Source organism: Tenrec ecaudatus, chromosome 14 (assembly GCF_050624435.1).
Source record: "Tenrec ecaudatus isolate mTenEca1 chromosome 14, mTenEca1.hap1, whole genome shotgun sequence".
NCBI classification, from domain to species: Eukaryota; Metazoa; Chordata; class Mammalia; order Afrosoricida; family Tenrecidae; genus Tenrec; species Tenrec ecaudatus.
The window spans coordinates 101,851,102-101,878,537 of NC_134543.1; positions in this window are offsets into that span (position 1 = coordinate 101,851,102).

Genomic DNA, 27,436 nt, shown 5'->3' on the forward strand with positions numbered 1-27,436 from the left:
TGTAAAAAGGACATGTAGTCAGAAGACCTACAGAGTTTCTGCAAGTGAATGAGTATGAGTTTGTGTGTGTGTGTAAAAAGGACACGGAATCAGAAGATCTCCAGAGATTCTGCAAGGGTGTGTGTGTGTGTGGGGGGGAGTTTGCAAAAAGGACATGAAGTCAGAAGGCCTGTAGTGATTCTGCCATGGTGTCTGTGTATTTTTGTAAAAAGGACAGGAAGTCAGAAGCTCTCTAGAGATTTTGCAAGGGTCTGAGTGTGAGTGTGTGTGTAAAAAGGACATGTAGTCAGAAGCCCTACAGAGTTTCTGCAAGTGTATGAGTGTGAGTTTGTGTGTGTAAAAAGGACACGGAGTCAGAAGACCTCCAGAGATTGTGTAAGTGTGTGTGTGTGTGTGTGAGTGTGTAAAAAGGAAAGGAAGTCCGAAGCCCTACAGATATTCCTCAAAGTTGTGTGTGCGTGAGTGTCTAAAAAGGACACCAAATCAGAAGCCCTCTAGAGATTCTGCAAGTGTCTGTGTGTGTATAAAGGACATAAAGTGAGAATACCTCCAGAGATTCTGCAAGGGTGTGTGCATGTGTGTGTGTGTGAGTGTGTAAAATTGAAACGAAGTCAGAAGACCTCTAGAGATTCTGCCAGGGTGTATTTGTGTGTGTAAAAAGGACAGGAACTCAGAATCCCTCTAGAGATTCTTCAAGTGTGAGTGTGTGTGTGTATAAAAAGGACACAAAGTCAGAAGACCTGCAGATATTCTGCAAGAGTGTGAGTGTTTGTGTGTAAAAAAGACTCGGAATCAGAAGCCCTCCAGAGATTCTGCAAGTGTATGAGTGCATGTGTGTGTGTGTGTGTGTTTAAAAAGGACATGAAATCAGACGCCTTCCAGAGATTCTGCAATGGTTTTCTGTGTGTGTGTGTGTGTAAAAAAACATGAAATCAGGTGCCCTGCAGAGATTCAGCAAGGGTGCGTGTATGTGTGTGTGTGTGTGCATGTCTGTGTGTGGAAAAAGGACAGGAAACCAGAAGCCTTTTACAGATTCTGCAAGAGTGTGTGTGTGTTTGTGCTTGTAAAAAGGACATTAATTCAGAAACCCTCCAGAGATTCTGCAACCGTGTGTGTGTATATGTGTATGTGTGTGTGTGTGTAAAAAGGCCATGAAGTCAGAAGCCCTCCAGAGATTCTGCAAGGATATGAGTGTGTGTATGTGTGTGTGTGTGTGTGTGTGTGTGTATGAACAGGACACGGTGTCAGAAGCCCTCAAGCGATTCTAGAAGGTTGTGTATGAGTGTGTTTAAAAAGGACACGAAGTCAGAAGCTCTCTAGAGATTTTGCAAGGGTCTGAGTGTGAGTGTGTGTGTAAAAAGGACATGTAGTCAGAAGCCCTACAGAGTTTCTGCAAGTGTATGAGTGTGAGTTTGTGTGTGTGTAAAAAGGACACAGAGTCAGAATACCTCCAGAGATTGTGCAAGTGTCTGTGTGTGTAAAAAGGACACAAAATGAGAATACCTCCAGAGATTCTTCAAGGGTGTGTGCATGTTTGTGTGTGTGAGTGTGTAAAATTGAAACGAAGTCAGAAGTCCTCCAGAGATTCTGCCAGGGTGTATTTGTGTGTGTAAAAAGGACAGGAACTCAGAATCCCTCTAGAGATTCTTCAAGTGTGAATGTGTGTGTGTATAAAAAGGACACAAAGTCAGAAGACCTGCAGATATTCTGCAAGGTGTGAGTGTTTGAAAAAGCACACGGAATCAGAAGCCCTCCAGAGATTTTGCAAGTGTATGAGTGCATGTGTGTGTGTGTGTGTGTGTGTGTGTTTAAAAAGGACATGAAATCAGACGCCTTCCAGAGATTCTGCAATGGTTTTCTCTCTGTGTGTGTGTCTGTGTGTGTGTTTAAAAAGATATGAAATCAGGTGCCCTGCAGAGATTCTGCAAGGGTGCGTGTATGTGTGTGTGTGTGCATGTGGAAAAAGGACAGGAAACCAGAAGCCTTTTACAGATTCTGCAAGAGTGTGTGTGTGTGTGTGTTTGTGCTTGTAAAAAGGACATTAATTCAGAAACCCTCCAGAGATTCTGCAACCGTGTGTGTGTATATGTGTATGTGTGTGCGTGTGTGTGTGTAAAAAGGCCATGAAGTCAGAAGCCCTCCAGATATTTTGCAAGAGTATGAGTGTGTGTGTGTGTGTGTGTGTTTCTGTGTGTGTGTGTATGAAAAGGACACCGTGTCAGAAGCCCTGAAGAGATTCTGGAAGGTTGTGTGTGAGTGTGAGTGAAAAGGACACGAAGTCAGAAGCCCTCTAGAGTTTCTGCGGGGGTAATGAGAGTGAGTGTGTGTTTGTGTGTGTGTAAAAAGGCCATGAAGTCGAAGCCCTCCAGAGATTCTGCAAGGATATGAGTGTGAGTATGTGTGTGTGTGTGTATGAACAGGACACGGTGTCAGAAGCCCTCAAGAGATTCTGGAAGGTTGTGTGTGAGTGTGTTTAAAAAGGACACGAAGTCAGAAGCTCTCTAGAGATTCTGCAAGGGTCTGAGTGTGAGTGTGTGTGTAAAAAGGACATGTAGTCAGAAGCCCTACAGAGCTTCTGCAAGTGTATGAGTGTGAGTTTGTGTGTGTGTAAAAAGGACACGGAGTCAGAAGATCTCCAGAGATTGTGCAAGGGTGTGTGTGTGAGTGTGTATTAAGGACATGAAGTCAGAAGGCCTGTAGTGATTCTGCCATGGTGTGTGTGTAATTTTGTAAAAAGGACACGAAATCAGAAGCTCTCTAGATATTCTGCAAGGGTCTGAGTGTGAGTGTGTGTGTAAAAAGGACATGTAGTCAGAAGCCCTACAGAGTTTCTGCAAGTGTATGAGTGTGAGTTTGTGTGTGTGTGTGTGCGTGTAAAAAGGACACAAAGTCAGAAGACCTGCAGATATTCTGCAAGAGTGTGGGTGTTTGTGTGTGTGTGTAAAAAGGACACAGAATCAGAAGCCCTCCAGAGATTCTGCAAGTGTATAAGTGTGTGTGTGTGTGTGTGTGTGTGTGTGTTTATAAAGGACATGAAAACAGACGCCCTTCAGAGATTTTGCAAGGGTGTGTGTTTGTGTGTGTGTGGGTGTGTTTGCTTGTAAAAAGACATTAATTCAGAAACCATCCAGAGATTCTGCAACGGTGTTTCTGTATGTGTGTGTGTGTGTGTGTGTGTAAAAAGGACACGAAGTCTGAAGCTCTCTAGAGATTCTACCATGGTGTGTGTGTGTGTTTGTATAAAAAGTACATGAATTTCGAAGCCCACTAGTGAATCTGCAAGAGTCTGAGTGTGAGTGTGTGTGTGTAAAAAGGCCATGAAGTCAGAAGCCCTCCAGAGTTTCTGCAAGGGTATGAGTGTGTGTGTGTGTGTGTGTGTGTATGAAAAGGACACGGTGTCAGAAGCCCTCAAGAGATTCTGGAAGGTTGTGTGTGAGTGTGAGTGAAAAGGACACGAAGTCAGTAGCCCTCGGGGGATTCTGCACGGGTGTGAGTGTTTTTGTGTGTGTGACTAAAAAGGACACGAAGTCAGAAGCCCTCTAGAGTTTCTGCAGCGGTATGAGGGTGAGTGTGTGTTTGTGTGTGTGTAAAAAGTAAACGAAGTCAGTTGCCCTCCAGAGATACTGCAAGGGTGTGTGTGTGTGTGTAAAAAGGACACGACATCAGAAGCCCTTCAGAGATTGTACAAGGGCATGAGTGTGGGTTTGCGTGTGTGAGTGTGTAAAACGGACAAAGTCAGAAGCCCTCCAGAGATTCTGCAATGGTTTTCTGTGTGTGTGTGTGTGTGTTTAAAAAGGACATGAAGTCAGAAGACCTCTAGGGATTCTGCCATGGTGTGTGTTTGTTTTTGTAAAAAGGACACGAAGTCAGAAGCTCTGTAGAGATTCTGCAAGGGTCTGAGTGTGAGTGTAAGAAGGACATGTAGTCAGAAGCCCTACAGAGTTCCTGCAAGTGAATGAGTGTGAGTTTGTGTGTGTGTGTGTGTAAAAAGGATAGGAATTCAGACGACCTCCAGAGATTGTGCAAGGGTGTGTGTGTGTGTGTGAGTGTGTAAAAAGGAAAGGAAGTCAGAAGCCCTACAGTTATTCTTCAAAGTTTATGTGTGTGTGAGTGTCTAAAAAGGACACAAAATCAGAAGCCCTCCAGAGATTCTGCAAGTGTCTGTGTGTGTAAAACGGACACAAAGTGAGAATACCTCCAGAGGTTCTGCAAGGGTGTGTGCATGTGTGTGTGTGTGTAAAATGGAAACGAAGTCAGAAGGCCTCCAGATATTCTGCCAGGGTGTATTTGTGTGTGTAAAAACGACAGGAACTCAGAATCCCTCCAGAGATTCTTCAAGTGTGAGTGTGTGTGTGTGTGTATAAAAAGGACACAAAGTCAAAAGACCTGCATATATTCTGCAAGAGTTTGAGTGTTTGTGTGTGCGTGTAAAAAGGACACGGAATCAGAAGCCCTCCAGACATTCTGCAAGTGTATGAGTGAGTGTGTGTGTGTGTTTAAAAAGGACAAGAAATCAGACGCCCTTCAGAGATTCTGCAATGGTGCGTGTATGTGTGTGTATGTGTGTGTGTGTTTGCTTGTAAAAAACATTAATTCAGAAAACAGCCCGAGATTCTGCAACGGTGTTTGTGTATGTGCTTGTGTGTGTGTGTGTGTGTAAAAATGACACGAAGTCAGAAGCTCTCTAGAGATTCTACCATGGTGTGTGTGTGTGTGTTTGTATAAAAAGTACATGAATTTGGAAGCCCACTAAGGACTCTGCAAGAGTCTGAGTGTGAGTGTGTTTGTGTGTGTGTGTGTAAAAAATCCATGAAGTCAGAAGCCCTCCTAGATTCTGCAAGGGTATGAGTGTGAGTGTGTGTGTGTATGAAATGGACACGGTGTCAGAAGCCATCAAGAGATTCTGGAAAGTTGTGTGTGAGTGTGTTTGAAAAGGACACGAAGTCAGAAGCTCTCTACAGATTCTGCAAGGGTCTGAGTGTGAGTGTGTGTGTAAAAAGGACATGTAGTCAGAAGCCCTACAGAGCTTCTGCAAGTGTGTGAGTGTGAGTTTGTGTGTGTTTAAAAAGGACACGGAGTCAGAAGATCTCCAGAGATTGTGCAAGGGTGTGTGTGTGTGTGAGTGTGTAAAAAGGAAAGAAAATCCGAAGCCCTACAGATATTCTTCAAAGTTTGTGTGTGCGTGTATAAAAAGGACACATAATCAGAAGCCCTCCAGATATTCTTCAAGTGTCTGTGTGTGTAAAAAGGACACAAAGTGAGAATACCTCCAGAGATTCTGCAAGGGTTTGTGCATGTGTGCATGTGTGTGTATGTCTGTGAATGTGTAAAATTGAAACGAAGTCAGAAGGCCTCCAGAGATTCTGCCAGGGTGTATTTGTGTGTGTAAAAAGGACAGGAATTCAGAATCCCTCTAGTGATTCTTCACGTGTGAGTGTGTGTGTGTGTGTGTGTGTGTATAAAAAGGACACAAAGTCAGAAGACCTGCAGAAGTTCTGCAAGAGTGTGAGTGTTTGCAAAAAGGAAACGGAATCAGAAGCCCTCCAGAGATTCTGCAAGTGTATGAGTGCATGTGTGTGTGTTTTAAAAAGGACATGAAATCAGACGCCTTCCAGAGATTCTGCAATGGTTTTCTGTGTGTGTGTGTGTCTGTGTGTAAAAAGACATGAAATCAGGAGCCCTGCAGAGATTCAGCAAGGGTGCGTGTATGTGTGTGTGTGTGCATGTGTGTGTGTGGAAAAAGGACAGGAAACCAGAATCGTTTTACAGATTCGGCAAGAGTGTGTGTGTGTGTGTGTTTGTGCTTGTAAAAAGGACATTAATTCAGAAACCCTCCAGAGATTCTGCAACCGTGTGTGTGTGTATGTGTATGTGTGTTTGTGTGTGTGTGTAAAAAGGCCATGAAGTCAGAAGCCCTCCAGAGATTCTGCAAGGGTATGAGTGTTTGTGTGTGCATGTAAAAAGGACATGGAATCAGAAGCCCTCCAGAGATTCTGCAATTGTATGAGTGCGTGTGTGTGTGTGTGTGTTTAAAAAGGACAAGAAATCAGACGCCCTTCAGAGATTCTGCAAGGGTGCGTGTATGTGTGTGTGTGTGTTTGCTTGTAAAAAGACATTAATTCAGAAACCATCCAGAGATTCTGCAACGGTGTTTGTGTATGTGCGTGTGTGTGTGTGTGTGTAAAAAGGACACGAAGTCAGAAGCTATCTAGAGATTCTACCATGGTGTGTGTGTGTGTGTGTGTGTGTATGTTTGTATAAAAAGTACATGAATTTGGAAGCCCACTAGGGACTCTGCAAGAGTCTGAGTGTGAGTGTTTTTGTGTGTGTGTGTGCAAAAAAGCCATGAAGTCAGAAGCCCTCCAGAGATTCTGCAAGGGTATGAGTGTGAGTGTGTGTGTGTATGAAAAGGACACGGTGTCAGAAGCCCTCAAGAGATTCTGGAAGGTTGTGTGTGAGTGTGTTTAAAAAGGACACGAAGTCAGAAGCTCTCTAGAGACTCTGCAAGTGTATGAGTGTGAGTGTGTGGGTAAAAAGTACATGTAGTCAGAAGCCCTACAGAGCTTCTGCAAGTGTGTGAGTGTGAGTTTGTGTGTGTGTAAAAAGGACACGGAGTCAGAGGATCTCCAGAGATTGTGCAAGGGTGTGTGTGTGTGTGTGTGTGAGTGTGTATAAAGGACATGAAGTCAGAAGGCCTGTAGTGATTCTGCCATGGTTTGTGTGTATTTTTGTAAAAAGGACACGAAGTCAGAAGCTCTCTAGGGATTCTGCAAGGGTCGGAGTGTGAGTGTGTGTGTAAAAAGGACATGTAGTCAGAAGCCCTATAGAGTTTCTTCAAGTGTATGAGTGTGAGTTTGTGTGTGTGTGTGTGTAAAAAGAACACGAAGTCAGACGACCTCCAGAGATTGTGCAAGGGTGTGGGTGAGTGTGTAAAAAGGAAAGGAAGTCTGAAGGCCTACAGATATTCTTCAAAGTTAGTGTGTGCGTGAGTGTCTAAAAAGGACACAAAATCAGAAGCCCTCCAGAGATTCTGCAAGTGTCTGTGTGTGTAAAAAGGACACAAAGTGAGAATACCTCCAGAGATTCTGCAAGGGTGTGTGCATGTGTTCATGTGTGTGTGTGTGTGTGAGTGTGCAAAATGGAAACGAAGTCAGAAGGCCTGCAGAGATTCTGCCAGGGTGTATTTGTGTGTGTAAAAAGGACAGGAACTCAGAATCACTCCAGAGATTCTTCAAGTGTGAGTGTGTGTGTGTATAAAAAGGACACAAAGTCAGAAGACCTGCAGATATACTGCAAGAATGTGAGTGTTTGTAAAAAGGACACGGAATCAGAAGCCCTCCAGAGATTCTGCAAGTGTATGAGTGCATGTGTGTGTGTGTGTGTGTGTTTAAAAAAGGACATGAAATCAGATCCTTCCAGATATTCTGCAATGGTTTTCTGTGTGTGTGTGTCTGTGTGTGTGTTTAAAAAGACATGAAATTAGGTGCCCTGCAGAGATTCTGCAAGGGTGCGTGTATGTGTGTGTGTGTGTGCATGTGTGCGTGTGGAAAAAGGACAGGAAACCAGAAGCCTTTTACAGATTCTGCAAGAGTGTGTGTGTGTGTTTGTGCTTCTAAAAAGGACATTAATTCATTAACCCTCCAGAGATTCTGCAACCGTGTGTGTGTATATGTGTATGTGTGTGTGTGTGTGTGTGTGTAAAAAGGCCATGAAGTCAGAAGCCCTCCAGAGATTCTGCAAGGGTATGAGTGTGAGTGTGTGTGTGTGTGTGTTTCTGTGTGTGTGTATGAAAAGGACACGGTTTCAGAAGCCCTCAAGAGATTCTGGAAGGTTGTGTGTGAGTGTGTTTAAAAAGGACACGAAGTCAGAAGCTCTCTAGAGACTCTGCAAGTGTATGAGTGTGAGTGTGTGGGTAAAAAGTACATGTAGTCAGAAGCCCTACAGAGCTTCTGCAAGTGTGTGAGTGTGAGTTTGTGTGTGTGTAAAAAGGACACGGAGTCAGAGGATCTCCAGAGATTGTGCAAGGGTGTGTGTGTGTGTGTGTGTGAGTGTGTATAAAGGACATGAAGTCAGAAGGCCTGTAGTGATTCTGCCATGGTTTGTGTGTATTTTTGTAAAAAGGACACGAAGTCAGAAGCTCTCTAGGGATTCTGCAAGGGTCGGAGTGTGAGTGTGTGTGTAAAAAGGACATGTAGTCAGAAGCCCTATAGAGTTTCTTCAAGTGTATGAGTGTGAGTTTGTGTGTGTGTGTGTGTAAAAAGAACACGAAGTCAGACGACCTCCAGAGATTGTGCAAGGGTGTGGGTGAGTGTGTAAAAAGGAAAGGAAGTCTGAAGGCCTACAGATATTCTTCAAAGTTAGTGTGTGCGTGAGTGTCTAAAAAGGACACAAAATCAGAAGCCCTCCAGAGATTCTGCAAGTGTCTGTGTGTGTAAAAAGGACACAAAGTGAGAATACCTCCAGAGATTCTGCAAGGGTGTGTGCATGTGTTCATGTGTGTGTGTGTGTGTGAGTGTGCAAAATGGAAACGAAGTCAGAAGGCCTGCAGAGATTCTGCCAGGGTGTATTTGTGTGTGTAAAAAGGACAGGAACTCAGAATCACTCCAGAGATTCTTCAAGTGTGAGTGTGTGTGTGTATAAAAAGGACACAAAGTCAGAAGACCTGCAGATATACTGCAAGAATGTGAGTGTTTGTAAAAAGGACACGGAATCAGAAGCCCTCCAGAGATTCTGCAAGTGTATGAGTGCATGTGTGTGTGTGTGTGTGTGTTTAAAAAAGGACATGAAATCAGATCCTTCCAGATATTCTGCAATGGTTTTCTGTGTGTGTGTGTCTGTGTGTGTGTTTAAAAAGACATGAAATTAGGTGCCCTGCAGAGATTCTGCAAGGGTGCGTGTATGTGTGTGTGTGTGCATGTGTGAGTGTGGAAAAAGGACAGGAAACCAGAAGCGTTTTACAGATTCTGCAAGAGTGTGTGTGTGTGTTTGTGCTTCTAAAAAGGACATTAATTCATTAACCCTCCAGAGATTCTGCAACCGTGTGTGTGTATATGTGTATGTGTGTGTGTGTGTGTGTGTGTAAAAAGGCCATGAAGTCAGAAGCCCTCCAGAGATTCTGCAAGGGTATGAGTGTGAGTGTGTGTGTGTGTGTGTTTCTGTGTGTGTGTATGAAAAGGACACCGTTTCAGAAGCCCTCAAGAGATTCTGGAAGGTTGTGTGTGAGTGTGTTTAAAAAGGACACGAAGTCAGAAGCTCTCTAGAGACTCTGCAAGTGTATGAGTGTGAGTGTGTGGGTAAAAAGTACATGTAGTCAGAAGCCCTACAGAGCTTCTGCAAGTGTGTGAGTGTGAGTTTGTGTGTGTGTAAAAAGGACACGGAGTCAGAGGATCTCCAGAGATTGTGCAAGGGTGTGTGTGTGTGTGTGTGAGTGTGTATAAAGGACATGAAGTCAGAAGGCCTGTAGTGATTCTGCCATGGTTTGTGTGTATTTTTGTAAAAAGGACACGAAGTCAGAAGCTCTCTAGGGATTCTGCAAGGGTCGGAGTGTGAGTGTGTGTGTAAAAAGGACATGTAGTCAGAAGCCCTATAGAGTTTCTTCAAGTGTATGAGTGTGAGTTTGTGTGTGTGTGTGTGTAAAAAGAACACGAAGTCAGACGACCTCCAGAGATTGTGCAAGGGTGTGGGTGAGTGTGTAAAAAGGAAAGGAAGTCTGAAGGCCTACAGATATTCTTCAAAGTTAGTGTGTGCGTGAGTGTCTAAAAAGGACACAAAATCAGAAGCCCTCCAGAGATTCTGCAAGTGTCTGTGTGTGTAAAAAGGACACAAAGTGAGAATACCTCCAGAGATTCTGCAAGGGTGTGTGCATGTGTTCATGTGTGTGTGTGTGTGTGAGTGTGCAAAATGGAAACGAAGTCAGAAGGCCTGCAGAGATTCTGCCAGGGTGTATTTGTGTGTGTAAAAAGGACAGGAACTCAGAATCACTCCAGAGATTCTTCAAGTGTGAGTGTGTGTGTGTATAAAAAGGACACAAAGTCAGAAGACCTGCAGATATACTGCAAGAATGTGAGTGTTTGTAAAAAGGACACGGAATCAGAAGCCCTCCAGAGATTCTGCAAGTGTATGAGTGCATGTGTGTGTGTGTGTGTGTTTAAAAAAGGACATGAAATCAGATCCTTCCAGATATTCTGCAATGGTTTTCTGTGTGTGTGTGTCTGTGTGTGTGTGTAAAAAGACATGAAATTAGGTGCCCTGCAGAGATTCTGCAAGGGTGCGTGTATGTGTGTGTGTGTGCATGTGTGAGTGTGGGAAAAGGACAGGAAACCAGAAGCGTTTTACAGATTCTTCAAGAGTGTGTGTGTGTGTTTGTGCTTCTAAAAAGGACATTAATTCATTAACCCTCCAGAGATTCTGCAACCGTGTGTGTGTATATGTGTATGTGTGTGTGTGTGTGTGTGTGTAAAAAGGCCATGAAGTCAGAAGCCCTCCAGAGATTCTGCAAGGGTATGAGTGTGAGTGTGTGTGTGTGTGTGTTTCTGTGTGTGTGTATGAAAAGGACACGGTTTCAGAAGCCCTCAAGAGATTCTGGAAGGTTGTGTGTGAGTCTGAGTGAAAAGGACACGAAGTCAGAAGCCCTCCGGGGATTCTGCAAGGGTGCGAGTGTTTTTGTGTGTGTGACTAAAAAGGACACGAAGTCAGAAGCCCTCTAAAGTTTCTGCAGGGGTATGAGATCGAGTGTGTGTTTGTGTGTGTGTAAAAAGGCCATGAAGTCAGAAGCCCTCCAGAGATTCTGCAAGGATATGAGTGTGAGTATGTGTGTGCGTGTGTGTGTGTGTATGAACAGGACACGGTGTCAGAAGCCCTCAAGAGATTCTGGAAGGTTGTGTGTGAGTTTGTTTAAAAAGGACACGAAGTCAGAAGCTCTCTAGAGATTCTGCAAGTGTCAGAGTGTGAGTGTGTGTGTAAAAAAGGACATGTAGTCAGAAGCCCTACAGAGTTCTGCAAGTGTATGAGTGTGAGTTTGTGTGTGTGTGTGTAAAAAGGACACGGAATCAGAAGATCTCCAGAGATTGTGCAAGGGTGTGTGTGTGAGTGTGTAAAAAGGCCATGAAGTCAGAAGGCCTGTAGTGATTCTCCTATGGTGTGTGTGTATTTTTGTAAAAAGGACACGAAGTCAGAAGCTCTCTAGAGATTTTACAAGGGTCTGAGTGTGAGTGTGTGTGTAAAAAGGACAGGAACTCAGAATCCCTCCAGAGATTCTTCAAGTGTGAGTGTGTGTGTGTATAAAAAGGCCACAAAGTCAGAAGACCTGCAGATATTCTGCAAGAGTGTGAGTGTTTGTAAAAAGGACACGGAATCAGAAGCCCTCAAGAGATTCTGCAAGTGTATGAGTGCATGTGTGTGTGTGTGTGTGTTTAAAAAGGACATGAAATCAGACGCCTTCCAGAGATTCTGCAATGGTTTTCTGTGTGTGTGTGTCTGTGTGTGTGTGTAAAAAGACATAATATCATGCGCCCTGCAGAGATTCTGCAAGGGTGCGTGTATGTGTGTGTGTGTGTGCATGTGTGCGTGTGGAAAAAGGACAGGAAACCAGAAGCCTTTTACAGATTCTGCAAGGGCGTCTGTGTGTGTGTTGTGCTTGTAAAAAGGACATTAATTCAGAAACCCTCCAGAGATTCTGCAACCATGTGTGTGTATATGTGTATGTGTGTGTGTGTGTGTGTGTGTGTGTGTAAAAAGGACACGAAGACAGAAGACCTCTAGGGATTCTGCCATGGTGTGTGTGTGTTTTTTAAAAAGGACACGAAGTCAGGAGCTCTCTAGAGATTCTGCAAGGGTCTGAGTGTGTGTGTGTGTGTGTGTGTGTGTGTAAAAAGGACATGTAGTCAGAAGCCCTACAGAGTTTCTGCAAGTGAATGAGTGTGAGTTTGTGTGTGTGTGTAAAAAGGACAGGAATTCAGACGACATCCAGAGATTGTGCAAGTGTATGTGTGTGTGTGTGTGTGTGTGAGTGTGTGAAAAGGAAAGGAAATCAGAAGCCCTACAGATGTTCTTCAAAGTTTGTGTGTGTGTGAGTGTCTAAATAGGACACAAAATCAGAAGCCCTCCAGAGATTCTGCAATTGTCTGTGTGTGTAAAAAGGATACAGAGTGAGAATACCTCCAGAGATTCTGCAAGGGTGTGTGCATGTGTGCATGTGTGTGTGTGAGTGTGTAAAATGGAAACGAAGTCAGAAGGCCTCCAGAGATTCTGCCAGGGTGTATTTGTGTGTGTAAAAAGGACAGGAACTCAGAATCCCTCCAGAGATTCTTCAAGTGTGAGTGTGTGTGTGTGTATAAAAAGGACACAAAGTCAGAAGACCTGCAGATATACTGCAAGAGTGTGAGTGTTTGTGTGTGCGTTTAAAAAGGACACGGAATCAGAAGCCTTCAGAGATTCTGCAAGTGTATGAGTGCGTGTGTGTGTGTGTTTAAAAAGGACATGAAATCAGACGCCCTTCAGAGATTCTGCAAGGGTTCGTGTATGTGTGTGTGTGTGCATGTGTGCGTGTGGAAAAAGGACAGGAAACCAGAAGCCTTTTACAGATTCTGCAAGAGTGTGTGTGTTTGTGCTTGTAAAAAGGACATTAATTCAGAAACCCTCCAGAGATTCTGCAACTGTGTGTGTGTATATGTGTATATGTGTGTATGTGTGTGTGTAAAAAGGACACAAAGTCAGAAGACCTCTAGGGATTCTGCCATGGTGTGTGTGTGTTTTTTTAAAAAGGACTCGAGGTCAGGAGCTCTCTAGTGATTCAGCAAGGGTCTGAGTGTGTGTGTTTGTGTAAAAAGGACATGTAGTCAGAAGACCTACAGAGTTTCTGCAAGTGAATGAGTATGAGTTTGTGTGTGTGTGTAAAAAGGACACGGAATCAGAAGATCTCCAGAGATTCTGCAAGGGTGTGTGTGTGTGTGTGAGTGTGTAAAAAGGACATGAAGTCAGAAGGCCTGTAGTGATTCTGCCATGGTGTGTGTGTATTTTTGTAAAAAGGACACGAAGTCAGAAGCTCTCTAGAGATTCTGCAAGGGTCTGAGTGTGAGTGTGTGTGTAAAAAGGACATGTAGTCAGAAGCCCTACAGAGTTTCTTCAAGTGTATGAGTGTGAGTTTGTGTGTGTAAAAAGGACACGGAGTCAGAAGACCTCCAGAGATTGTGCAAGTGTGTGTGTGTGAGTGTGTAAAAAGGAAAGGAAGTCCAAAGCCCTACAGATATTCCTCAAAGTTGTGTGTGCGTGAGTGTCTAAAAAGGACACAAAATCAGAAGCCCTCTAGAGATTCTGCAAGTGTCTGTGTGTGTAAAAAGGACACAAAGTGAGAATACCTCCAGAGATTCTGCAAGGGTGTGTGCATGTGTGTGTGTGTGAGTGTGTAAAATTGAAACGAAGTCAGAAGACCTCCAGAGATTCTGCCAGGGTGTATTTGTGTGTGTAAAAAGGACAGGAACTCAGAATCCCTCTAGAGATTCTTCAAGTGTGAGTGTGTGTGTGTATAAAAAGGACACAAAGTCAGAAGACCTGCAGATATTCTGCAAGAGTGTGAGTGTTTGTGTGTAAAAAGGACTCGGAATCAGAAGCCCTCCAGAGATTCTGCAAGTGTATGAGTGCATGTGTGTGTGTGTGTTTAAAAAGGACATGAAATCAGACGCCTTCCAGAGATTCTGCAATGGTTTTCTGTGTGTGTTTGTGTAAAAAAGCATGAAATCAGGCGCCCTGCAGAGATTCTGCAAGGGTGCGTGTATGTGTGTGTGTGTGCATGTGTGTGTGTGGAAAAAGGACATGAAACCAGAAGCGTTTTACAGATTCTGCAAGAGTGTGTGTGTGTGTGTGTTTATGCTTGTAAAAAGGACATTAATTCAGAAACCCTCCAGAGATGCTGCAACCGTGTGTGTGTATATGTGTATGTGTGTGTGTGTGTGTGTAAAAAGGCCATGAAGTCAGAAGCTCTCTAGAGATTCTGCAAGGGTCTGAGTGTGAGTGTGTGTGTAAAAAGGACATGTAGTCAGAAGCCCTACAGAGTTTCTTCAAGTGTATGAGTGTGAGTTTGTGTGTGTAAAAAGGACACGGAGTCAGAAGACCTCCAGAGATTGTGCAAGTGTGTGTGTGTGAGTGTGTAAAAAGGAAAGGAAGTCCAAAGCCCTACAGATATTCCTCAAAGTTGTGTGTGCGTGAGTGTCTAAAAAGGACACAAAATCAGAAGCCCTCTAGAGATTCTGCAAGTGTCTGTGTGTGTAAAAAGGACACAAAGTGAGAATACCTCCAGAGATTCTGCAAGGGTGTGTGCATGTGTGTGTGTGTGAGTGTGTAAAATTGAAACGAAGTCAGAAGACCTCCAGAGATTCTGCCAGGGTGTATTTGTGTGTGTAAAAAGGACAGGAACTCAGAATCCCTCTAGAGATTCTTCAAGTGTGAGTGTGTGTGTGTATAAAAAGGACACAAAGTCAGAAGACCTGCAGATATTCTGCAAGAGTGTGAGTGTTTGTGTGTAAAAAGGACTCGGAATCAGAAGCCCTCCAGAGATTCTGCAAGTGTATGAGTGCATGTGTGTGTGTGTGTTTAAAAAGGACATGAAATCAGACGCCTTCCAGAGATTCTGCAATGGTTTTCTGTGTGTGTTTGTGTAAAAAAGCATGAAATCAGGCGCCCTGCAGAGATTCTGCAAGGGTGCGTGTATGTGTGTGTGTGTGCATGTGTGCGTGTGGAAAAAGGACATGAAACCAGAAGCGTTTTACAGATTCTGCAAGAGTGTGTGTGTGTGTGTTTATGCTTGTAAAAAGGACATTAATTCAGAAACCCTCCAGAGATGCTGCAACCGTGTGTGTGTATATGTGTATGTGTGTGTGTGTGTGTGTAAAAAGGCCATGAAGTCAGAAGCTCTCTAGAGATTTTGCAAGGGTCTGAGTGTGAGTGTGTGTGTAAAAAGGACATGTAGTCAGAAGCCCTACAGAGTTTCTGCAAGTGTATGAGTGTGAGTTTGTGTGTGTGTGTGTAAAAAGGACACGAAGTCAGACGACCTCCAGAGATTCTGCAAGGGGGTGTGTGTTTGTTTGTGAGTGTGTAAAAAGGAAGTCAGAAGACCTACAGATATTCTTCAAAGTTTGTGTGTGCGTGAGTGTCTAAAAAGGACACAAAATCAGAAGCCCTCCAGAGATTCTGAAAGTGTCTGTGTGTGTAAAAAGGACACAAAGTGAGAATACCTCCAGAGATTTTGCAAGGGTGTGTGCATGTGTGCATGTGTGTGTGTGTGTGTGTGAGTGTCTAAAATGGAAACGAAGTCAGAAGGCCTCCAGAGATTCTGCCAGGATGTATATTTGTGTGTGTAAAAAGGACAGGAACTCAGAATCCCTCCAGAGATTCTTCAAGTGTGAGTGTGTGTGTGTATAAAAAGGACACAAAGTCAGAAGACCTGCAGATATTCTGCAAGAGTGTGAGTGTTTGTAAAAAGGACTCGGAATCAGAAGCCCTCCAGAGATTTTGCAAGTGTATGAGTGCATGTGTGTGTGTGTGTGTGTGTGTTTAAAATGGACATGAAATCAGACGCCTTCCAGAGATTCTGCAATGGTTTTCTCTGTGTGTGTGTGTCTGTGTGTGTGTTTAAAAAGATATGAAATCAGGTGCCCTGCAGAGATTCTGCAAGGGTGCGTGTATGTGTGTGTGTGTGCATGTGTGCGTGTGGAAAAAGGACAGGAAACCAGAAGCCTTTTACAGATTCTGCAAGAGTGTGTGTGTGTGTGTGTTTGTGCTTGTAAAAAGGACATTAATTCAGAAACCCTCCAGAGATTCTGCAACCGTGTGTGTGTATATGTGTATGTGTGTGTGTGTGTGTGTAAAAAGGCCATGAAGTCAGAAGCCCTCCAGAGATTTTGCAAGAGTATGAGTGTGTGTGTGTGTTTCTGTGTGTGTGTGTATGAAAAGGACACGGTGTCAGAAGCCCTCAAGGATTCTGGAAGGTTGTGTGTGAGTGTGAGTGAAAAGGACACGAAGTCAGAAGCCCTCCAGGTTTTCTGCAAGATTGCGAGTGTTTTTGTGTGTGTGACTAAAAAGGACACGAAGTCAGAAGCCCTCTAGAGTTTCTGCAGGGGTATGAGAGTGAGTGTGTGTTTGTGTGTGTGTAAAAAGGCCATGAAGTCGAAGCCCTCCAGATATTCTGCAAGGATATGAGTGTGAGTATGTGTGTGTGTGTGTGTGTGTGTGTGTGTGTGTGTATGAACAGGACACGGTGTCAGAAGCCCTCAAGAGATTCTGGAAGGTTGTGTGTGAGTGTGTTTAAAAAGGACACGAAGTCAGAAGCTCTCTAGAGATTCTGCAAGGGTCTGAGTGTGAGTGTGTGTGTAAAAAGGACATGTAGTCAGAAGCCCTACAGAGCTTCTGCAAGTGTATGAGTGTGAGTTTTTGTGTGTGTAAAAAGGACACGGAGTCAGAAGATCTCCAGAGATTGTGCAAGGGTGTGTGTGGGTGTGTGTGTGAATGTGTATTAAGGACATGAAGTCAGAAGGCCTGTAGTGATTCTGCCATGGTGTGTGTGTAATTTTGTAAAAAGGACACGAAATCAGAAGCTCTCTAGATATTCTGCAAGGGTCTGAGTGTGAGTGTGTGTGTAAAAAGGACATGTAGTCAGAAGCCCTACAGAGTTTCTGCAAGTGTATGAGTGTGAGTTTGTGTGTGTGTGTGTGTAAAAAGGACACAAAGTCAGAAGACCTGCAGATATTCTGGAAGAGTGTGAGTGTTTGTAAAAAGGACACGGAATCAGAAGCCCTCCAGAGATTCTGCAAGTGTATGAGTGCATGTGTGTGTGTGTGTGTGTGTGTGTGTGTTTAAAAAGGACATGAAATCAGACGCCTTCCAGAGATTCTGCAATGGCTCTGTGTGTGTGTGTGTGTCTCTGTGTGTGTAAAAATACATGAAATCAGGTGCCCTGCAGAGATTCTGCAAGGGTGCGTGTATGTGTGTGTATGTGCATGTGTGCGTGTGGAAAAAGGACAGGAAACCAGAAGCCTTTTACAGATTCTTCAGGAGTGTGTGTGTGTGTGTGTGTTTGTGCTTGTAAAAAGGACATTAATTCAGAAACCCTCCAGAGATTCTGCAACCGTGTGTGTTTATATGTGTATGTGTGTGTGTGTGTGTGTGTGTAAAAAGGCCATGAAGTCAGAAGCCCTCCAGAGATTCTGCAAGGGTATGAGTGTGTGTGTGTGTGTGTGTGTGTTTCTGTGTGTGTGTATGAAATGGACACGGTGTCAGAAGCCCTCAAGAGATTTTGGAAGGTTGTGTGTGAGTGTGAGTGAAAAGGACACGAAGTCAGAAGCCCTCCGGGGATTCTGCAAGGGTGCGTGTGTTTTTGTGTGTGTGACTAAAAAGGACACGAAGTCCGAAGCCCTCTAGAGTTTCTGCAGGGGTATGAGAGTGAGTGTGTGTTTGTGTGTGTTTAAAAAGGCCATGAAGTCAGAAGCCCTCGTGAGATTCTGCAAGGATATGAGTGTGAGTATGTGTGTGTGTGTGTGTGTGTGTGTGTGTATGAACAGGACACGGTGTCAGAAGCCCTCAAGAGATTCTGGAAGGTTGTGTGTGAGTGTGTTTAAAAAGGACACGAAGTCAGAAGCTCTCTAGAGATTCTGCAAGGTTCTGAGTGTGAGTGTGTGTGTAAAAAGGACATGTAGTCAGAAGCCCTACAGAGCTTCTGCAAGTGTATGAGGGTGAGTTTGTGTGTGTGTAAAAAGGACACGGAGTCAGATGATCTCCAGAGATTGTGCAAGGGTGTGTGAGTGTGTGTGTGTGAGTGTGTAAAAAGCACATGAAGTCAGAAGGCCTGTAGTGATTCTGCCATGGTGTGTGTGTATTTTTGTAAAAAGGACAGGAAGTCAGAAGCTCTCTAGAGATTCTGCAATGATCTGAGTGTGAGTGTGTGTGTAAAAAGGACATGTAGTCAGAAGCCCTACAGAGTTTCTGCAAGTGTATGAGTGTGAGTTTGTGTGTGTGTGTGTAAAAAGGACACGAAGTCAGACGACCTCCAGAGATTCTGCAAGGGGGTGTGTGTTTGTTTGTGAGTGTGTAAAAAGGAAGTCAGAAGACCTACAGATATTCTTCAAAGTTTGTGTGTGCGTGAGTGTCTAAAAAGGACACAAAAACAGAAGCCCTCCAGAGATTCTGAAAGTGTCTGTGTGTGTAAAAAGGACACAAAGTGAGAATACCTCCAGAGATTCTGCAAGGGTGTGTGCATGTGTGCATGTGTGTGTGTGTGTGTGAGTGTCTAAAATGGAAACGAAGTCAGAAGGCCTCCAGAGATTCTGCCAGGATGTATATTTGTGTGTGTAAAAAGGACAGGAACTCAGAATCCCTCCAGAGATTCTTCAAGTGTGAGTGTGTGTGTGTATAAAAAGGACACAAAGTCAGAAGACCTGCAGATATACTGCAAGAGTGTGACTGTTTGTTAAAAGGACACGGAATCAGAAGCCCTCCAGAGATTCTGCAAGTGTATGAGAGCATGTGTGTCTGTGTGTGTGTGTGTGTGTTTAAAAAGGACATGAAATCAGACGCCTTCCAGAGATTCTGCAATGGTTTTCTGTGTGTATGTGTCTGTGTGTGTGTGTAAAAAGACATGAAATAAGGCGCCCTGCAGAGATTCTGTAAGGGTGCGTGTATGTGTGTGTGTGTGTGCATGTGTGTGTGTGGAAAAAGGACAGGAAACCAGAAGCCTTTTACAGATTCTGCAAGAGTGTGTGTGTATATGTGTATGTGTGTGTGTGTGTGTGTGTAAAAAGGACACGAAGACAGAAGACCTCTAGGGATTCTGCCATGGTGTGTGTGTGTTTTTTTAAAAGGACACGAAGTCAGGAGCTCTCTAGAGATTCAGCAAGGGTCTGAGTGTGTGTGTGTGTGTGTGTGTGTGTGTGTGTAAAAAGGACATGTAGTCAGAAGCCTTAAAGAGTTTCTGCAAGTGAATGAGTGTGAGTTTGTGTGTGTGTGTGTGTAAAAAGGACACGAAGTCAGACGACCTCCAGAGATTGTGCAAGGGTGTGTGTGTGTGTGTGTGTGTGTGAGTGTTTGAAAAGGAAAGGAAATCAGAAGCCCTACAGATATTCTTCAAAGATTGTGTGTGTGTGAGTATCTAAAAATTACACAAAATCAGAAGCCCTCCAGAGATTCTGCAAGTGTCTGTGTGTGTAAAAAGGATACAACGTGAGAATACCTCCAGAGATTCTGCAAGGGTGTGTGCATGTGTGCATGTGTGTGTGTGAGTGTGTAAAATGGAAACGAAGTCAGAAGGCCTGCAGAGATTCTGCCAGGGTGTATTTGTGTGTGTAAAAAGGACAGGAACTCAGAATCCCTCCAGAGATTCTTCAAGTGTGAGTGTGTGTCTGTGTGTATAAAAAGGACACAAAGTCAAAAGACCTGCAGATATTCTGCAAGAGTGTGAGTGTTTGTGTGTGTGTGTAAAAAGGACACGGAATCAGAAGCCCTCCAGAGATTCTGCAAGTGTATGAGTGCGTGTGTGTGTGTTTAAAAAGGACATGGAATCAGACGCCCTTCAGAGATTCTGCAAGGGTGCGTGTATGTGTGTGTGTGCGCATGTGTGCTTGTGGAAAAAGGACAGGAAACCAGAAGCCTTTTACAGATTCTGCAAGAGTGTGTGTCTGTTTGTGCTTGTAAAAAGGACATTATTTCAGAAACCCTCCAGAGATTCTGCAACCGTGTGTGTGTATATGTGTATGTGTGTGTGTAAAAATGACACGAAGACAGAAGACCTGTAGGGATTCTGCCATGGTGTGTGTGTGTTTTTTTAAAAAGAACACGAATTCAGGAGCTCTCTAGAGATTCTGCAAGGGTCTGAGTGTGTGTGTGTGTGTAAAAAGGACATGTAGTCAGAAGCCCTACAGAGTTTATGCAAGTGAATGAGTGTGAGTTTGTGTGTGTAAAAAGGACACGGAGTCCGAAGATCTCCAGAGATTGTGCAAGGGTGTGTGTGTGTGTGTGTGTGTGTGTAAAAAGTACATGAAGTCAGAAGACCTGTAGTGATTCTGCCATGGTGTGTGTATTTTTGTAAAAAGGACACGAAGTCAGAAGCTCTCTAGAGATTTTGCAAGGGTCTGAGTGTGAGTGTGTGTGTAAAAAGGTCATGTAGTCAGAAGACCTACAGAGTTTCTGCAAGTGTATGAGTGTGAGTTTGTGTGTGTGTAAAAAGGACATGGAGTCAGAAGACCTCTAGGGATTCTGCCATGGTGTATGTGTGTTTTTTAAAAAGCACACGAAGTCAGGAGCTCTCTAGAGATTCTGCAAGGGTCTGAATGTGAGTGTGTGTGTAAAAAGGACATGTAGTCAGAAGCCCTACAGAGTTTCTGCAAGTGAATGAGTGTGAGTTTGTGTGTGTGTAAGAAGGACCCGACGTCAGACGACCTCCAGAGATTGTGCAAGGGTGTGTGTGTGTGTGTGAGTGTTTAAAAAGGACATGAAGTCAGAAGGCCTACAGATATTCTTCAAAGTTTGTGTGTGCGTGAGTGTCTAAAAAGGACACAGAATCAGAAGCCCTCCAGAGATTCTGCAAGTGTCTCTGTGTGTTAACAAGACGCAAAGTGATAATACCTCCAGAGATTCTGCAAGGCTGTGTGCATGTGTGTGTGTGTGAGTGTGTAAAATGGAAACTAAGTCAGAAGGCCTCCAGAGATTCTGAAAGGGTGTATTTGTGTGTGTAAAAAGGACAGGAACTCAGAATCCCTCCAGAGATTCTTCAAGTGTGAGTGTGTCTGTGTGTGTATAAAAAGGACACAAAGTCAGAAGACCTGCAGATATTCCGCAAGAGTGTGAGTGTTTGTGTGTGTGTGTAAAAAGGACACGGAATCAGAAGCCCTCCAGAGATTCTGCAAGTGTATGAGTGCGTGTGTGTGTGTTTAAAAAGGACATGGAATCAGACGCCCTTCAGAGATTCTGCAAGGGTGCGTGTATGTGTGTGTGTGCGTATGTGTGCTTGTGGAAAAAGGACAGGAAACCAGAAGCCTTTTACAGATTCTGCAAGAGTGTGTGTCTATTTGTGCTTGTAAAAAGGACATTAATTCAGAAACCCTCCAGAGATTCTGCAACCGTGTGTGTGTATATGTGTATGTGTGTGTATGTGTGTGTGTAAAAATGACACGAAGACAGAAGACCTGTAGGGATTCTGCCATGGTGTGTGTGTGTGTTTTTAAAAAGGACACGAATTCAGGAGCTCTCTAGAGATTCTGCAAGGGTCTGAGTGTGTGTGTGTGTGTGTAAAAAGGACATGTAGTCAGAAGCCCTACAGAGTTTCTGCAAGTGAAAGAGTGTGAGTTTGTGTGTGTAAAAAGCACACGGACTCAGAAGATCTCCAGAGATTGTGCAAGGGTGTGTGTGTGTGTGTGTATGTAAAAAGTACATGAAGTCAGAAGGCCTGTAGTGATTCTGCCATGGTGTGTGTATTTTTGTAAAAAGGACACGAAGTCAGAAGCTCTCTAGAGATTTTGCAAGGGTCTGAGTGTGAGTGTGTGTGTAAAAAGGACATGTAGTCAGAAGACCTACAGAGTTTCTGCAAGTGTATGAGTGTGAGTTTGTGTGTGTGTAAAAAGGACACGGAGTCAGAAGACCTCTAGGGATTCTGCCATGGTGTATGTGTGTTTTCTAAAAAGCACACGAAGTCAGGAGCTCTCTAGAGATTCTGCAAGGGTCTGAGTGTGAGTGTGTGTGTAAAAAGGACATGTAGTCAGAAGCCCTACAGAGTTTCTGCAAGTGAATGAGTGTGAGTTTGTGTGTGTGTAAGAAGGACCCGACGTCAGACGACCTCCAGAGATTGTGCAAGGGTGTGTGTGTGTGTGTGAGTGTTTAAAAAGGACATGAAGTCAGAAGGCCTACAGATATTCTTCAAAGTTTGTGTGTGCGTGAGTGTCTAAAAAGGACACAGAATCAGAAGCCCTCCAGAGATTCTGCAAGTGTCTCTGTGTGTTAACAAGACACAAAGTGATAATACCTCCAGAGATTCTGCAAGGCTGTGTGCATGTGTGTGTGTGTGTGTGAGTGTGTAAAATGGAAACTAAGTCAGAAGGCCTCCAGAGACTCTGACAGGGTGTATTTGTGTGTGTAAAAAGGACAGGAACTCAGAATCCCTCTAGAGATTCTTCAAGTGTGAATGTGTGTGTGTATAAAAAGGACAAAAGTCAGAAGACCTGCAGATATTCTGCAAGGTGTGAGTGTTTGCAAAAAGGACACGGAATCAGAAGCCCTCCAGAGATTTTGCAAGTGTATGAGTGCATGTGTGTGTGTGTGTGTGTGTGTGTTTAAAAAGGACATGAAATCAGACGCCTTCCAGAGATTCTGCAATGGTTTTCTCTCTGTGTGTGTGTCTGTGTGTGTGTTTAAAAAGATATGAAATCAGGTGCCCTGCAGAGATTCTGCAAGGGTGCGTGTATGTGTGTGCATGTGTGCGTGTGGAAAAAGGACAGGAAACCAGAAGCCTTTTACAGATTCTGCAAGAGTGTGTGTGTGTGTGTTTGTGCTTGTAAAAAGGACATTAATTCAGAAACCCTCCAGAGATTCTGCAACCGTGTGTGTGTATATGTGTATGTGTGTGTGTGTGTGTGTGTAAAAAGGCCATAAAGTCAGAAGCCCTCCAGAGATTTTGCAAGAGTATGAGTGTGTGTGTGTGTGTGTGTTTCTGTGTGTGTGTGTATGAAAAGGACACGGTGTCAGAAGCCCTCAAGAGATTCTGGAAGGTTGTGTGTGAGTGTGAGTGAAAAGGACACGAAGTCAGAAGCCCTCCAGGGATTCTGCAAGATTGCGAGTGTTTTTGTGTGTGTGACTAAAAAGGACACGAAGTCAGAAGCCCTCTAGAGTTTCTGCAGGGGTATGAGAGTGAGTGTGTGTTTGTGTGTGTGTAAAAAGGCCATGAAGTCAGAAGCCCTCCAGAGATTCTGCAAGGATATGAGTGTGAGTATGTGTGTGTGTGTGTGTGTGTGTGTGTGTATGAACAGGACACGGTGTCAGAAGCCCTCAAGAGATTCTGGAAGGTTGTGTGTGAGTGTGTTTAAAAAGGACACGAAGTCAGAAGCTCTCTAGAGATTCTGCAAGGGTCTGAGTGTGAGTGTGTGTGTAAAAAGGACATGTAGTCAGAAGCCCTACAGAGCTTCTGCAAGTGTATGAGTGTGAGTTTGTGTGTGTGTAAAAAGGACACGGAGTCAGAAGATCTCCAGAGATTGTGCAAGGGTGTGTGTGGGTGTGTGTGTGAGTGTGTATTAAGGACATGAAGTCAGAAGGCCTGTAGTGATTCTGCCATGGTGTGTGTGTAATTTTGTAAAAAGGACACGAAATCAGAAGCCCTCTAGATATTCTGCAAGGGTCTGAGTGTGAGTGTGTGTGTAAAAAGGACATGTAGTCAGAAGCCCTACAGAGTTTCTGCAAGTGTATGAGTGTGAGTTTGTGTGTGTGTGTGTGTGGGGGTAAAAAGGACACAAAGTCAGAAGACCTGCAGATATTCTGGAAGAGTGTGAGTGTTTGTAAAAAGGACACGGAATCAGAAGCCCTCCAGAGATTCTGCAAGTGAATGAGTGCATGTGTGTGTGTGTGTGTGTGTGTGTGTGTGTGTGTGTGTGTGTTTAAAAAGGACATGAAATCGGATGCCTTCCAGAGATTCTGCAATGGCTCTGTGTGTGTGTGTGTGTCTCTGTGTGTGTAAAAATACATGAAATCAGGTGCCCTGCAGAGATTCTGCAAGGTTGCGTGTATGTGTGTGTATGTGCATGTGTGCGTGTGGAAAAAGGACAGGAAACCAGAAGCCTTTTACAGATTCTGCAGGAGAGTGTGTGTGTGTGTTTGTGCTTGTAAAAAGGACATTAATTCAGAAACCCTCCAGAGATTCTGCAACCGTGTGTGTGTATATGTGTATGTGTGTGTGTGTGTGTAAAAAGGCCATGAAGTCAGAAGCCCCCCAGAGATTCTGCAAGGGTATGAGTGTGTGTGTGTGTGTGTGTGTGTGTCTTTCTGTGTGTGTGTATGAAATGGACACGGTGTCAGAAGCCCTCAAGAGATTTTGGAAGGTTGTGTGTGAGTGTGAGTGAAAAGGACACGAAGTCAGAAGCCCTCCGGGGATTCTGCAAGGGTGCGAGTGTTTTTGTGTGTGTGACTAAAAAGGACACGAAGTCAGAAGCCCTCTAGAGTTTCTGCAGGGTATGAGAGTGAGTGTGTGTTTGTGTGTGTTGAAAAAGGCCATGAAGTCAGAAGCCCTCGTGAGATTCTGCAAGGTTATGAGTGTGAGTATGTGTGTGTGTGTGTGTGTGTGTATGAACAGGACACGGTGTCAGAAGCCCTCAAGAGATTCTGGAAGGTTGTGTGTGAGTGTGTTTAAAAAGGACACCAAGTCAGAAGCTCTCTAGAGATTCTGCAAGGGTCTGAGTGTGAGTGTGTGTGTAAAAAGGACATGTAGTCAGAAGCCCTACAGAGTTTCTGCAAGTGTATATGTGTGAGTTTGTGTGTGTGTGTGTGTAAAAAGGACACGAAGTCAGACGACCTCCAGAGATTCTGCAAGGGGGTGTGTGTTTGTTTGTGAGTGTGTAAAAAGGAAGTCAGAAGACCTACAGATATTCTTCAAAGTTTGTGTGTGCGTGAGTGTCTAAAAAGGACACAAAATCAGAAGCCCTCCAGAGATTCTGAAAGTGTCTGTGTGTGTAAAAAGGACACAAAGTGAGAATACCTCCAGAGATTCTGCAAGGGTGTGTGCATGTGTGCATGTGTGTGTGTGTGAGTGTCTAAAATGGAAACGAAGTCAGAAGACCTCCAGAGATTCTGCCAGGATGTATATTTGTGTGTGTAAAAAGGACAGGAACTAAGAATCCCTCCAGAGATTCTTCAAGTGTGAGTGTGTGTGTGTATAAAAAGGACACAAAGTCAGAAGACCTGCAGATATACTGCAAGAGTGTGAGTGTTTGTAAAAAGGACACGGAATCAGAAGCCCTCCAGAGATTCTGCAATTGTATGAGTGCATGTGTGTCTGTGTGTGTGTGTGTGTGTTTAAAAAGGACATGAAATCAGACGCCTTCCAGAGATTCTGCAATGGTTTTCTGTGTGTGTGTGTCTGTGTGTGTGTAAAAAGACATGAAATCAGGCGCCCTGCAGAGATTCTGCAAGGGTGCGTGTATGTGTGTGTGTGTGTGCATGTGTACGTGTGGAAAAAGGACAGGAAACCAGAAGCCTTTTACAGATTCGGCAAGAGTGTGTGTGTGTGTGTGTTTGTGCTTGTAAAAAGGACATTAATTCAGAAACCCTCCAGAGATTCTGCAACCGTGTGTGTGTATATGTGTATGTGTGTGTGTGTGTGTAAAAGGACACGAAGACAGAAGACCTCTAGGGATTCTGCCATGGTGTGTGTGTGTTTTTTAAAAAGGACACGAAGTCAGGAGCTCTCTAGAGATTCAGCAAGGGTCTGAGTGTGTGTGTGTGTGTGTGTGTGTGTAAAAAGGACATGTAGTCAGAAGCCTTACAGAGTTTCTGCAAGTGAATGAGTGTGAGTTTGTGTGTGTGTGTGTAAAAAGGACACGAAGTCAGACGACCTCCAGAGATTGTGCAAGGGTGTGTATGTGTGTGTGTGTGAGTGTTTGAAAAGGAAAGGAAATCAGAAGCCCTACAGATATTCTTCAAAGATTGTGTGTGTGTGAGTATCTAAAAATTACACAAAATCAGAAGCCCTCCAGAGATTCTGCAAGTGTCTGTGTGTGTAAAAAGGATACAACGTGAGAATACCTCCAGAGATTCTGCAAGGGTGTGTGCATGTGTGCATGTGTGTGTGTGAGTGTGTAAAATGGAAACGAAGTCAGAAGGCCTGCAGAGATTCTGCCAGGGTGTATTTGTGTGTGTAAAAAGGACAGGAACTAAGAATCCCTCCAGAGATTCTTCAAGTGTGAGTGTGTGTCTGTGTGTATAAAAAGGACACAAAGTCAAAAGACCTGCAGATATTCTGCAAGAGTGTGAGTGTTTGTGTGTGTGTTTAAAAAGGACACGGAATCAGAAGCCCTCCAGAGATTCTGCAAGTGTATGAGTGCGTGTGTGTGTGTTTAAAAAGGACATGGAATCAGATGCCCTTCAGAGATTCTGCAAGGGTGCGTGTATGTGTGTGTGTGCGCATGTGTGCTTGTGGAAAAAGGACAGGAAACCAGAAGCCTTTTACAGATTCTGCAAGAGTGTGTGTCTGTTTGTGCTTGTAAAAAGGACATTAATTCAGAAACCCTCCAGAGATTCTGCAACCGTGTGTGTGTATATGTGTATGTGTGTGTATGTGTGTGTGTAAAAATGACACGAAGACAGAAGACCTGTAGGGATTCTGCCATGGTGTGTGTGTGTTTTTTTAAAAAGGACACGAATTCAGGAGCTCTCTAGAGATTCTGCAAGGGTCTGAGTGTGTGTGTGTGTGTAAAAAGGACATGTAGTCAGAAGCCCTACAGAGTTTCTGCAAGTGAATGAGTGTGAGTTTGTGTGTGTAAAAAGGACACGGAGTCCGAAGATCTCCAGAGATTGTGCAAGGGTGTGTGTGTGTGTGTGTGTGTAAAAAGTACATGAAGTCAGAAGGCCTGTAGTGATTCTGCCATGGTGTGTGTATTTTTGTAAAAAGGACACGAAGTCAGAAGCTCTCTAGAGATTTTGCAAGGGTCTGAGTGTGAGTGTGTGTGTAAAAAGGACATGTAGTCAGAAGACCTACAGAGTTTCTGCAAGTGTATGAGTGTGAGTTTGTGTGTGTGTAAAAAGGACACGGAGTCAGAAGACCTCTAGGGATTCTGCCATGGTGTACGTGTGTTTTTTAAAAAGCACACGAAGTCAGGAGCTCTCTAGAGATTCTGCAAGGGTCTGAGTGTGAGTGTGTGTGTAAAAAGGACATGTAGTCAGAAGCCCTACAGAGTTTCTGCAAGTGAATGAGTGTGAGTTTGTGTGTGTGTAAGAAGGACACGACGTCAGACGACCTCCAGAGATTGTGCAAGGGTGTGTGTGTGTGTGTGAGTGTTTAAAAAGGACATGAAGTCAGAAGGCCTACAGATATTCTTCAAAGTTTGTGTGTGCGTGAGTGTCTAAAAAGGACACAGAATCAGAAGCCCTCCAGAGATTCTGCAAGTGTCTCTGTGTGTTAACAAGACACAAGGTGATAATACCTCCAGAGATTCTGCAAGGGTGTGTGCATGTGTGTGTGTGAGTGTGTAAAATGGAAACGAAGTCAGAAGGCCTCCAGAGACTCTGACAGGGTGTATTTGTGTGTGTAAAAAGGACAGGAACTCAGAATCCCTCCAGAGATTCATCAAGTGTGAGTGTGTCTGTGTGTGTATAAAAAGGACACAAAGTCAGAAGACCTGCAGATATTCCGCAAGAGTGTGAGTGTTTGTGTGTGTGTGTAAAAAGGACACGAAATCAGAAGCCCTCCAAAGATTCTGCAAGT